This window comes from Puma concolor, chromosome C1, assembly GCF_028749965.1.
Source record: "Puma concolor isolate L17-30 chromosome C1, mPumCon1.1.hap2, whole genome shotgun sequence".
NCBI lineage: Eukaryota > Metazoa > Chordata > Mammalia > Carnivora > Felidae > Puma > Puma concolor.
In genome coordinates this window covers 15,797,810-15,810,638 of record NC_141674.1, presented here as the reverse complement: position 1 = coordinate 15,810,638, position 12,829 = coordinate 15,797,810, and the positions used below count along the sequence as shown (strand labels likewise).

Here is a 12,829-nt window from a genome sequence, read left to right as displayed (position 1 = left end):
CACATGCATGAGCGCTCCCTCCCTCCCTCTCCCTCTCTCTCAAAAATAAATAAGCATTAAAAAAAACAAAAAAAGGGGTGCCTGGGTGGCGCAGTCGGTTAAGCGTCCGACTTCAGCCAGGTCACGATCTCGCGGTCTGTGAGTTCGAGCCCCGCGTCAGGCTCTGGGCTGATGGCTCAGAGCCTGGAGCCTGCTTCCGATTCTGTGTCTCCCTCTCTCTCTGCCCCTCCCCCCTTCATGCTCTGTCTCTCTCTGTCCCAAAAATAAATAAACGTTGAAAAAAAAACAAAAACGAAAAAAAAAGGAGGGAACGTGGGTGGCTCAGTCAGTTAAGCGCCTGACATCAGCTCAGATCATGATCTCACGGTCCATGAGTTCAAGCCCTGCATCAGGCTCTGTGCTGACAGCTTGGAGCCTGGAGCCTGCTTCAGATTCTGTCTCCCTCTCTCTCTGACCCTCCCCCACTCACACTCTGTCTTTTGCTATCAAAAAAAAAAAAAAAAGAATAAACGTTAAGAAAATTAAAAAAGCAAAAGAAGTAAAAAAAAAAAAAATGATAGCATTAAAAAAGTGAATAGGGGCGCCTGGGTGGCTCAGTCAGTTAAGCATCCAAGTCTTGACTTTGGCTCAGGTCATGATCTCACAGTTTGTGAGACTGAGCCCTGTGTGGGGTTCTACACTATGACATCACAGCACAGGAAGGAGCCAGATTGGGATTCTCTCTCTCTCAAAATAAATAAATAAACTTAAAAAAAAAAGTGAATACAGGAGACACATAATGGAAAAGAACATGCATCGTACACACGACTGCAAGACTGCATCCAGTAAATTTAAAAATACTAAAGTTGAGAATAAAATGATTACCAGCCCCTCCCCTCCCACACACAATGGGCAAAAGACTTAGCCACTTCAAAAAGAAAACGTAACAAATAACCAATAGTTCATGGAAAGGTGTTCCACATTATTGCTATCAATGAAAATTAAACCCATTTCACACCCACCAGAACAACTGAAACCAAATGAAAGTATGCCTTGTAAAATTAAACACTCAAGAATGTAGAAAAATCCGGAAGTCTCATATATTGTTCATGAGAATATAGTGTAGTACAGTGAAGTTGGAAAAGAGTTTGGCAGTTCCATATAAAGGTAAACATACATTTACCACATGATCCAGCAATTCTACCCCAAAGTAATTGCTCAAAAGAAATGAAAATATGCCTACATGAAGATTTATACATAAGTGTTCATAGCTTTATTTATAATAACCTCAAACTGGAAACAGTTTACATGTTCATTAACAAATGAATAAACAATGGTGGTATAGTGATAAAACAGAAAACTGCTCAGCCAAGAAGAGTGAACAAAGGATACAACAAACATAGATGCATCTCAGAAACACTATGCCAAGTGAAAGAAGCAGAACATAAAAGGGTACATGCTGCGTAATCCATCTATATGAAACTCTGGAAAAGACCAATCTAATCTATGGTGAAAGAAATCAGAACAATGATTGCATTTTGGAGGCAAAATGGACTGGAAAGGGGCATGAAGGAACTTGCTGGAGAGATGGAAATGTTGCTCTTTTTAAATCTTGGTTTGAGATCATGGTTACAAGGTAATGTATATTTGTTAAAACACACTGAATTGTGCACTTAACATCTATGCATTTTATTGTATGAAATTATGCATCAACAAAAAGAGAGATGGACATCTAAGTGCCAACATCTAGATAACAGGAGTCCCAGGAAAGGAAAATAAGTCAAGGGAGGAGATATTTCAAGAAATAATGAAGATAACCTTGGAACTAAAGAAAGATGAAAGATCTCCCTTTGAAAGGGCCTCAAATATACCAAACAGGACAGAGAAGGAAAAATGAACTCTTAGAAATATTATAGTGAAGGGGTACCTGGGTGTCTCAGTCAGGTAAGCGTCTGACTTCAGCTCAGGTTATGATCTCATGGTTTGGGTTTGAGCCCTGTGTTGGGCTCCACATTGACAGTATGGAGTCTGCTTGGGATTCTCTCTCTCTCTGCTCCTCCCCTGTTTGCTCTCTCTCTCTCTCTCTCTCTCTCTCTCTCTCAAAATACATAAATAAACTTAAAAAAAAAAAAGAAATATTATAGTGAATATCAAGACAACAAAATCATTCTAAAGTCTAGAGAAAAACAGATTACTTACAAAGGAATAATCAAATTAAATTGACTAAAGTACCAAAGGAAAAGAATTGGAATCAAGAATTTCATATCCAGCTAAACTGTCATTCAAATACTAAAGGCTAATGAAAACCACACTACATGGCTCAGGTTTGTCCAAAAAGACACCCCACCCCCCAATTTTTTTTGGAAGTAACCACTTAATAGAAACAAAGTGAACAGATAAAACTAAAGATATCTGAAGGCTGAGCAAATAACAAATAAAGTTTATTTTTTAAAAACAATTTTAATGTGATGTCACAGGGGCTGAAGGACAAGCCAGTGAAGAATATGAGGGCTTAAGAGGGAGATGGAGAGAGATGAGAAGATGTTAATCTGGTCTTTGTAGGGAAAAACTACAGCTGACAATTTTTTTAAAGTAATAAAACATTAAAAAAGAAAAGGCAAGATAAATTGAAATAAAAATGCAGGCAGGCAGAAATAAAAGTACATAAACAGATTCTTTTCAGAAACACTCAAACATTTCAAAAATTGATCACATACCAGGCCATAAAGCAAGCCTCTCATTTTAAATGACAGGTTTTTACATAGCCCACATTCTCTGACAATGGTACAATTTAGAAGTCATGTTTTTTGTTTTTTGTTTTTTAGAAGTCATATTTTTAAAAGGACAAACAGTTCCCCATACACTCAGATTAAAAACATCTCTAAATAAACTGGATCAAAGAAAAGTCATGGTAGAAATTTAAAATTACTTAGAATTGAATGATCACAGAAACATTTATACACCAAAAATTATAGAATGCAGCAAAGAAAGGGTAAAAATTAACGAGTTAAGTGTCCAACTTAGGAAGTTAGAAAACACAGCAACCCAAAGAAAATAAAAGGAGATTATAAAGAACAGAAATCAACAAAACAAAAAACAAAGATTCAATTGAAAAGATCAAAGCCACAAGTATGTCCTTGTGGCAATAAGGACTTGAGGCAAGATTAATTTTAAAAATACAATAAAAGAGGGGCACCTGAGTGGCTCAGTCGGTTAAGTGTCTGACTTCGGCTCAGGTCATGATCTCGCAATTTGTGAGTTCCAGCCCCGCGTCGGGCTCTGTGCTGACAGCTCAGAGCCTGGAGCCTGTTTCGGATTCTGTGTCTCCCTCTCTCTCTGCCCTTCCCCCACTCATGCTCTGTCTCTCTCTCTCTCCCTCTCAAAAATAAAGATTAAGAAAAAATTTTTTTTAAATACAATAAAAGAGATAAGACAATTATTATAGAAAAGGGGATACGATTTTTTAAAATGCTATAAGCAACCTGATGCCAGTAAATTTGAAAATGTAGATTAAATACATATATTCCTAAAGATATAACTTACCAAAACTGACTCAAGAAGAAATAAAAAACCTAAATTTAAAAACTGAAACAGGGGCACCCGGGTGGCTCAGTCGGTTGAGTGTCCAACTTTGGCTCAGGTCATGATCTTACGGTTTGTGGGTTTGAGCCCCACATCGGGCTCTGTGCTGACAGCACGGAGCCTGGAGCCTGCTTCAGATTCTGTGTCTTCCTCTCTCTCTGCTCCTCCCCTGCTCACACTCTGTCTCTCTCTCAAAAGTAAACATTAAAAAAAAAAAAAAATTTAAATAAATAAATAAATAAATAAAAACTGAAGCAGGAAAGTAAAAATCTTTCCACAAAGAGAACAGGCCAAGGTGATTTTACAGATCAGTTCTACCAGACTTAAGGAAACAAATCATCTCAAATTTACCCAAACTTTTTCCAGAAGAAAGCAAAAGAGAAAACATTACTATCTACTTCTATGAGGACATTATAATTGCAATACCAAAGCCAAAAAAGTACAATATAAAAATGAAAATTAGAGGTCTATTTATAATTCCAAGCAAGAGATTATCAGACCATAACCAATATATACATAATGAATGTTATGTTTCTCCTAGGATGCAAGAATAGTTTATTAGAAAATCTATACATGTAATTAAATTCATTAACAGATTACAGGAGAAAACCATCTAATCATCTCAAGATACTTTTTGAATGCATTTAATACCATTCAACACTAATTATTATTTTCAAAAAGCTCTCAGTAAGTTGTGAATAGAAGAGAGCTTCCTTAACCTGAACAAAATCAGTTTACAAAAAATCTACAAGGGGCTCCTTGTAGGTGGCTCAATCAGTTGAGCATCAGACTCTTGATTTCAGCTCAGGTCATAATCTCACGGTTTGTGAATTCGAGCCCCACATCGGGCTCTGTGCTGACAGTGCGGAGCCTGCTTGGGATTCTCCGTCTCCCTCTCTCTACCCCTCCCCTGCTCACTTTCTATCTGTCTCTCTCTCTTAAAATAAACATTTTTTAAAAATCTACAAGACATATATATTAAAAGGGGAATATTAGCACATTCTTTCTAAAATAAAAAAACAAGGCAAAGATACCTAGTATCACCATTTTTATTTAAGATTGTACTGGCAGTGTAATAAGGTTGTCTGAACTTTTTAAGAAAAAAGTTCAAATGCACGAAGATCTAAAAATACAAAAGAAAACTATCAATGGGGCTCCCGGATGGCTCAGATAAGCGTCCGACTCTTAATCTCAGCTCAGCTCAGGTCTTGATCTCACGGTTGTGAGTTCAAGCCCTGCATTGGGCTCCATGCTAGTCATGGAGGCTACTTTAAAAAAAAAAAAAAAATACTTTGTACCTTAAAAATAAATAAAATAAAATTGTCTGTTAAAAAAAAAAGGAGGGGCACCTGGGTGGCTCAGTGGTTAAGCATCTGATTTCAGCTCAGGTCATGATCTCAGGGTTCATGAATTCAAGCCCCCCATTGGGCTCTGTACTGACAGCTCAGAGCCTGGAGCCTGCTTCAGATTCTGTGTCTCCCTCTCTCTTCGCCTTTACTGCTCACGCTCTGTCTCTTTCTCTCTCCAAAATAAATAAACATTTAAAAGAAAGAAAGAAAGATTGATAAATTGACCTTTGTTAAATTTTAGAATTTCTGTTTCCAAAATATGACTAGACTCAAGAATACGAAGAACTATGACAAATCAGTAAGAAAAGGACAAAAAAAGGACAAGAAAGAAAAATGGACAAAAGACGTCACCAGAAGAGGACTCATACATACTCTACACACTCAACTTTGCTGGTAATCAGGGAATTGCAAATCAAGTCTACAAAGAGAAATTGTTATTCTTATCGGATCGGAAAAAACTGTAAGTCGGACAACACCATGTGTTACAGAGACACAGAACAGTTCTTATATGTTACTGGAAGGGGTACAAACAGACCCAACCCATTTTGTTCTTGTCTTGTAATGCTGAACAAATTTTCACATACCCTATGACCCAACAATCCATGGCTAGGTATATATCAAGAGAAAATTCCTATATGCATGCATTGTAAAATGTGTATGTGAATATTCATAGGTACTTTTTCCACACTAGAAAAACACCTGAAAGTAACCCAATGCCACCAACAAGAAATCAAATAAATAAATGTTGTGAAATAGTTATCTGGTATATATCATATATACAAAAGTAAAACAATATATACAACTACATGCAACAATTGAATCAATTTCAGCCATAGGATTCAGTGAGAAAACAAGCCTAAGGAGATTACATAAAGTATGATACTTTTATGAAGTTAAATATATATATTTATGTATGACTCATGTGTATGAAACACACATATGTGATCTTAAATAACAATCAAAAAAGTCAAAGTTTGGGGCATCTGGCTGGCTCTGTCAGTACAGCATGTGACTCTTGATCTCAGGGTGGTGAGTTCAATCCCAAATTGGGCATGGAGATTACTTTAAAAAAAAAGAGGAGGGGGAATGAGAAACCCTAGATTCAGGAGAGTGGTGACCCCACATGAAGACAAGTGATGGCAGAGAGCTGGAGGAGCCTGGAGGAAGATGTAAATTACTGTCAATAATATCCTAGTCCTGGTAGTGTGGATGACAGTTCATAGGAGTTTTTAATTTATTTTTAGTAATAAAATAGACAAAGAGCCATTGTGGACCAGTGATGAGGATCATGATTAATCCATTGAAAAAGACCCCAGGGTCCATACAATAACTTAAAATGGAAACAAAAGCGCTCCCCATATTTGCATTGTGCCAAACACCATAGAAAGTGCTCGACACCTATTCTCTCACTGTGTCCTCAGCAGTCTATGAGCTAGAAACCATACTGTCCCCATTTTATGAGTAAACTGAGGTTTAGTCACTTGGTCATGGCCAGTTATATGGAACCGAGGTCTGAATGACTCTTAACCAGGTCCCTGTTCCTCTTGGAGCCTCGCCTTTCTGTCAGACTAGGCAATGTATGGAACTTTCTTGGCAAAATTAATGTCCACCTGAATGCAGAGGGGCTGTGTGGGCACGTTGGAGAAAAACTGGTTAATGACTATGGGACCTAGATCTAGTCCCACCACCTCCCTTTGTGACCTCAGGAGGCTCACTTTCCCTCTCTGGGCCTCAACTGCCCCACACCACGTGTACTTAGAGAGGGATGGAATGTCAAGTCCCAAAGGCCATTCCTACTCACATTTCTCAAGGGGCCATCCAGCAAACAGGAGGTCACCCAACCCTTTATTTCTCCTGGCAGGCCCCGCTTATTCTTCCACAGCTGGTCAGATGTCTGCCGTCTCTGGGTCCTGCCCGCCTCTCTGACAGCACCTCCTGGCCCCCACCCTGCACCACTCACAACTTCTCTGCCCTGCTTTCTCCCCTCAGAGCTTTTACCCTGGCCAATCATCAGCCTGGAACACTCTTCCCCCAGGAAGATGTTTGGCTCATTCCTCCTTCTTCAGGTCAAAGACCACCTCTTGTGTCCTTTCCTTCCCTGCCCACGTGGAGTGAAGAGGCCTCTGCTCCTCTCCAGTTCCTCACTATTTCACAACCCTGTTCATACCCTTCACAGTGCTCACCGCTGTCTGAAATTAACATAAATACTTCATCGTCTGTCTCTTCCAGTACAGTGAAGCTCCAGCTGGACTTTGGTGGCGTTCACTGCTGTATCCCAGCACCTAGAACCACACCTACCTATAGATGATGCTCAGTAAATATTTGTTGGAGGGGAAAAAAAAAAATCTAATACCACCTGGACCTCGTCCAGAAATCCCTTGTGGTCATTCTGCCCAAGGCTTGGTTAGGTGGCCTCCTCCAGTCCCATGGCTCCTACACTTTCTTTCATGGGTCTCTGTAGGGACTCCTTACATGACTATCTCCTCACACACTGGATGCTTCCTGAAGGCAAAAACTAGACCAGATTCATCAATGAATTCTAGCACCCAGCCCTGGGCCTAGCAGGCAGTTGGGCTAAGAGAATATTTGTCAAATGAGTGAGCAAATGAATGAATATTGTCCTCTGCATTTATCTTTCCCCCTTCCTGACTCTGCTTCCTCCTTTCTCCACCCAGACACATGCTAAGAAGTTGACACCCAGGTGAGCTGATGAGAAAGGCCACCGAAGCAGGGGCAGCCCCTTTCTTCCCCCACCAGGAGCCACTTCAGAAAATGAGGAGACACAGCCAGATGCCGGCACTGCCTCTCCCAGGAATCATCTGGGGCCTGGCCTGGCCAAACCAACAAGACAGGCACTCTCCCTATATTCTGCCCACCATGATTGGATGAGGAAGTTGGCAGGCCTGCCTCAGAGCCCCAGCTAGAGGCCTTGCAGAGCTGAGCCCTCCATGGCCAGGTGCCAGCTGGGAAACACTCAATTATTCAAATCACACAGCTACCCAAAAGAGGAAAGGATCCACTTCCTCCAAAAGGGGGAAGTGGGACAGGCAGGCCAGCCCAGGGATTTGGTGTTGAAGGAGGAAATTTCAGAGCAAAGTCCTCACATAAGCCAGCGCTCTGAGATTCCCCACCCCAGGAAGACATTGGAAGGCTGGGATAGAAACCCAGGAGAGTCAGGCCTGAGGCCAGAGCCCTGAACTGAGGCTGGGGCCAATATCCCGCTGAGGTCTCTGAGTTAAGAGTGGCTTCAGCCAGGCTGGTTGCCCTGGCCTCCCCCTGACCCTGGTCCTGGAGACACAAGGACTGCCCTACTGCACCCACCCCCCACCCCAGCCCCCATTTCTCCCTTCCCCCAGGAATCACGCAAGGGACAGATAAACTCTGCACTCCTCAGCTCAGGGGGCCAGGAAGTGTCCTGTAGTCTGTTCCTGCCTTGCACCTCCTCCCCGAGTCTGGCTCTGGAAGAACCATGAGGTTCAAGAGGGGTTTACACATCTGGCCTACATAGATTTATCTAGTATTAAATGATCACGGACTGATATTCTGGAGCCAGGCTGCCCAGGTTCAAATTCTGGCTTAACCACTGATGAGCTAGCTACATGACCTTCAGTCCTCTTTTGTGCTTCTATTCTCCACCTTTAAAAACAGGGATTCCAGTAGCTACTCTGTGGGGAGGCTAAGAGGACCCGATGAAAAAGGGCATACCACACGTAGGGATTCAGTGAACGATGGTGCTTACTATTATTCAATAAATTAAGGTTGTTTGGAGCCAGGTCTGGAACTCTGGACCAGACATCCCCAGACAGACATTATCTCCCTCACCGGAGCCAAAACCAACCTGCTCAGCAGACTGAGAAGCAAAGGGGAAAGACTCTAGGCTCTGAGTCCAAATCCCAGCTCCCCCACCTACTAGCTCTGCAACCCTGGGCAAGCTATTTAACCACACTGAGCCTCATTTTTACCTCTGTGCACTATAGACCACAGCAATACCTCCTTCAGGGCAGTCATGGTCCTTCTTCACCTGGAGAGGTGCTAGTTTCTGTTGCTGTTGACCATGGGCAGTTCCAGGCAACCAGGGTGCTGACACATGCCAGGACTATCCCAGGCAGGGGTGAGGTGACAGCTTGGTTTCTCTTCCTGGAAACCTCTGTTTAGGCCCAGCCCTAGTGTATGATGTGCAAATACTCATTCATTCACCAAATGTATATTAAGTGTCTACTATGCACCAAGAAGCATGGTTCATATAGATGCAGCACATGATGGCCATTACTGTTATCAGTAAAGAAATTAAGGTTGTTTGGCACCGAGGGTGCATCTGTGAACAAAATGTACAAAAAGACGGGGCAGTGGTAATCGTTGGGGGAACCCATTCCCGACCAAGGGCCTGAGCCGCCAACAGGGAAACTGGCTTGTCCTGCTGCCAATCGTTAACAAACGACTTATGAGCTGGTGTCACCGGTGGAGATGTGAGGACACCAATGGAGATGTATGTAGGAAGGGCAGCTGAGCTCGTCCTGGGGTGGCTCTGGTGTTCAAACCCAGTGGGACAGCCTCCCCAGGTTTCCCCACGGTGAACCGAGTGCAGCTGAGCTGGGGAAAACCCTGCCGGGTGTAGCAGCCTTTCATTAACCCAAGGACATCAAGCATTTGCTGCACACAGACACCTGGGTTGATAGACACTGGATTTCACAAAGGATTCAGATGAGGTTCTTACCCTCTAGGAACTCATACTCAGAGGCAGACACTACGCAGGTGACCGGATTACAAAGAGCTCAAGATTTCTGAGCCAGATCTAGAAAAAAAAACCATGCTACCAACAGACAACACAGGCAAAGAGGGCGCTGCAAAGAAGAGGACAGCAGGTGCAAAGGCCAAGAGAAGAGAGGCTGGGGAACACATGTGGGGAAAGCCCATTAGTCTGGGATCCTAATCGGAGTTTGAGGGCTGATGTTGCCACTGGTTGGACCTGAGCCTCAGCTTCCCCTTTTGGGAAGATAATATTTTTTTTCAGGCTGTTTTAAGGATTCAATGAGTTCATGAATAAGAAAGGGCTTTAAGGGGGCGTCTGGCTGGCTCAGTAGGTGGAGCATGTGACTTGTTTGTGATCTCGAGGTTGTGGGTTCAAGCCCCAATGTTGGGTGTAGAGCTTACTTAAGCATAAAGAAAAGAATGGGCTTTCAAAATGGAAAAGTATGATAGGAGCCTACAAACTGAGGTTGGGAGTATCAAAGTGACTTATCCAGGGTCGTGTGGCTGATTAAAACAGGAGCTAAGGGGGCACCTGGCTGGCTCAGTTGGTAGAGAACTTTTGATATTGGGGTTGTGAGTTCAATCGAGCCCCACGTTGTTGAGTGTAGAGATTACTTAAAAAATAAAATCTTAAGGGGCACCTTGGTGGCTCAGTCGGCTAAGGTTCCCGACTCTTGACTTTGGCTCAGGTTATGTTCTCACAGTTCGTGGGTTCAAGCTCAGCACTGCTAGTGGGATCCTCTCTGTCTGCCTCTCCCTGACTCCTGCTTGTGCTCTCTCAAAATAAATAAACTTGAAAATAAATAAAATCTTTTTAAAAAACTTAAAGAAAAAAAAGAACAGGAGCCAGGACTGGTACATCCAGGATGGGGGATCAAACCCCACCCCACCTCAGCTGTACCACTCCTGAGTTCCCACCTCCTGCCCAGTCACCAGTTCAGAAAGTCCCAAGGAACAGGTAGAACATTGAATCTGGGTCACCTGGGTGGCTCAGTCATTTAAGCTTGATTTCTGCTCAGGTCATGATCTCACAGTTCAGTTTGTGAGGTCAAGCCCCGTGTCAGACTTGTGCTGATGGTATGGAGGCTGCTTGGGATTTGGATTCTCTCTCTCTCTGCCCCTCCCCTGCTCATGCTCTCGCGCTCTCTCTCTCTCTCAAAAATAAATAAACAAACAAAGGAATGAATGGACAAGCAGAAAGAACATGGAATCCCCTGGCGCAGGGATTACCATTTCCTCCCTTTGGACCCCAGACCCAATTTTCTAACCTGTCAAAGCAGAGATGCCATTTGCTGTGCTGCCCCCAGGAGTATGTGGAACAGAGGTGTTGCATGAGGAAGAGCACTCTGCACAGGTAAAGGAGGGTCACAGTCACAGACGAGAAATGAGGATGGTGAGCTGGGGAAGAGCAAGTATGGAGTCTGGAAGTCCCCACGCGGAGCCGGCGAGGGAGCCAGCTGCAGACTTGCACAGCTGTGACTTAAAATCTCAGCGGCCCCACCAGTTCACCAAGCCTCTGCTAGGTCACTCGCCAGGGCAACTCAGGCAAATTGCTTCACCTCTGAGTCATTTCCTTTACTTGAGAAATGGGATTAAAAGTGTGAATAGATATAAAGCAGTTAGCAGCATGGCTTGGTGCATAATAAATATTCATAAAATGTTAACAACTCTTATTATGACCATTATTACCTACTACTGATACCAGTACATAGGGTGGGGGAGGAGTGAGCCTAACTCTCTAGGACAATCTGCAACCAGCCTCTGTCTTTCCACTCTTACTTTTAAACCTTGGGCTGTGACCAGCTCTAGAAGCCAGCACCGCCCCCTTGAGGACTAAACAGGGGCACAACTGTATGGCCCTGGAAAGGTCCTCACCCTGCACCAGAGGTGAGTTCTGGCCCAATCTAGCTGAGTTCCTCCTGCTTTCCCATACAGAGGAGGAGCAGGGTGACAGTGACCTGGAGGCCACCCTGGGCCTGTCCCTTCCCCACCTTCCACCCAATAACTAAATCTAATTTGGTTCTGTGACATCCTTCAGTCTTATTTGCCAACTCAAATTAGTTGATAATGGCTGCCTGGAGCGCTGCGTTTAGAAGGTACTTGAGGTTGGAAGGAAACAGAGCAGTGGTTGATTAGTGATGTCTGACATGGGCGTAAAGTAAGCAAGTAGCAGCATGAAAGCCAACTGCTTGCCACACATGAACTAGAAAAGTCCTAAGGCGGTAGGCTGAAGAACACAACAAGCGGAACTGGTGTCTTTTGCAAGATTGAAATCATGGCAGGTCCAGAAACTGATACCCAATTCCAACTCACTGGTATCAGAAAGTATTTCAACTCTTACACTCTCACAGGTAGAATGAATTGTGTACTGGCCACATACGGAGGCATCGCTTTGATGGTCTCATACTTCAAGTCAAGGTCTAAAAAAACACCAGCTGTGAAAGCAACATAAACAGATTTTGAAGTGTACTTCATCTGCTAAGTTCCTATGCCCGGAGAAGCTAGTGTTTCAGATGGGGTAACTGAAAGCCAAGAGGGAAAGGGTCTTGCCTAAGGTCACACAGCCTGAATGGCAGGGCTGGGATCCACACCCAGGGTCCTCTGGCTTTCTGAGGATGCTTCCTGCCAGGACTGTCATTTCCTTCCTCTTGGCTAGAAGAGGGGGTGTCCAGGCCCCAAGACCCATTGTCTGAGAGAATAAAAGCCCAAACAGGGCCACCTAAGCTTGGTTCCACTCAGCGCCATCACCTCCTTCTCATCCACCCTCCCCCCAACCCCCAGCCTTCAACCCCACCTCCAGCAAATCCCAGAGGCAGATGGTTCCAGTGCAAACAAATGTAGATACCAAGGTCCCCCAAGGGCTTGGATCCCACCACAAAGATTTGAATTCAGATGGTTATCTGATTAGGCAGGACAGCCTGAGACCCGGATTTGGTGATTCCGCCTTCCAGCTGTGTGTCCTTGAAAAAGTTAGTTAGCTTCTCTGAGCTTCCGTTTCCTCCTCTGTAAAATGGAGGAGGACAAAAATACAATAATATCATTCAAAGTGATTAGCTCCAGTCCTGACACTGAGTAAACCCTTAAATGTTAATTGTAAGGATTAGGTCAAAGGGGAAAAAAAAAAAACCCAGCATTTTCACACCAAAAATATTCAGGTGATGCGGGCAAGG

The 12,829-nt window shown here is 43.5% G+C and overlaps 1 protein-coding gene and 1 pseudogene across 2 annotated transcripts in view; one reads left to right on the top strand and one right to left on the bottom strand.

The window, feature by feature from the left end:
• The window catches only part of ALPL (alkaline phosphatase, biomineralization associated), a 66,254-nt gene that overhangs the window by 37,323 nt on the left and 16,102 nt on the right, over positions 1-12,829 (bottom strand). The gene's annotated exons all lie outside the window — the stretch shown is intronic.
• On the top strand, positions 11,874-12,126 carry LOC112848696 (ATP synthase F(0) complex subunit k, mitochondrial pseudogene; annotated as a pseudogene).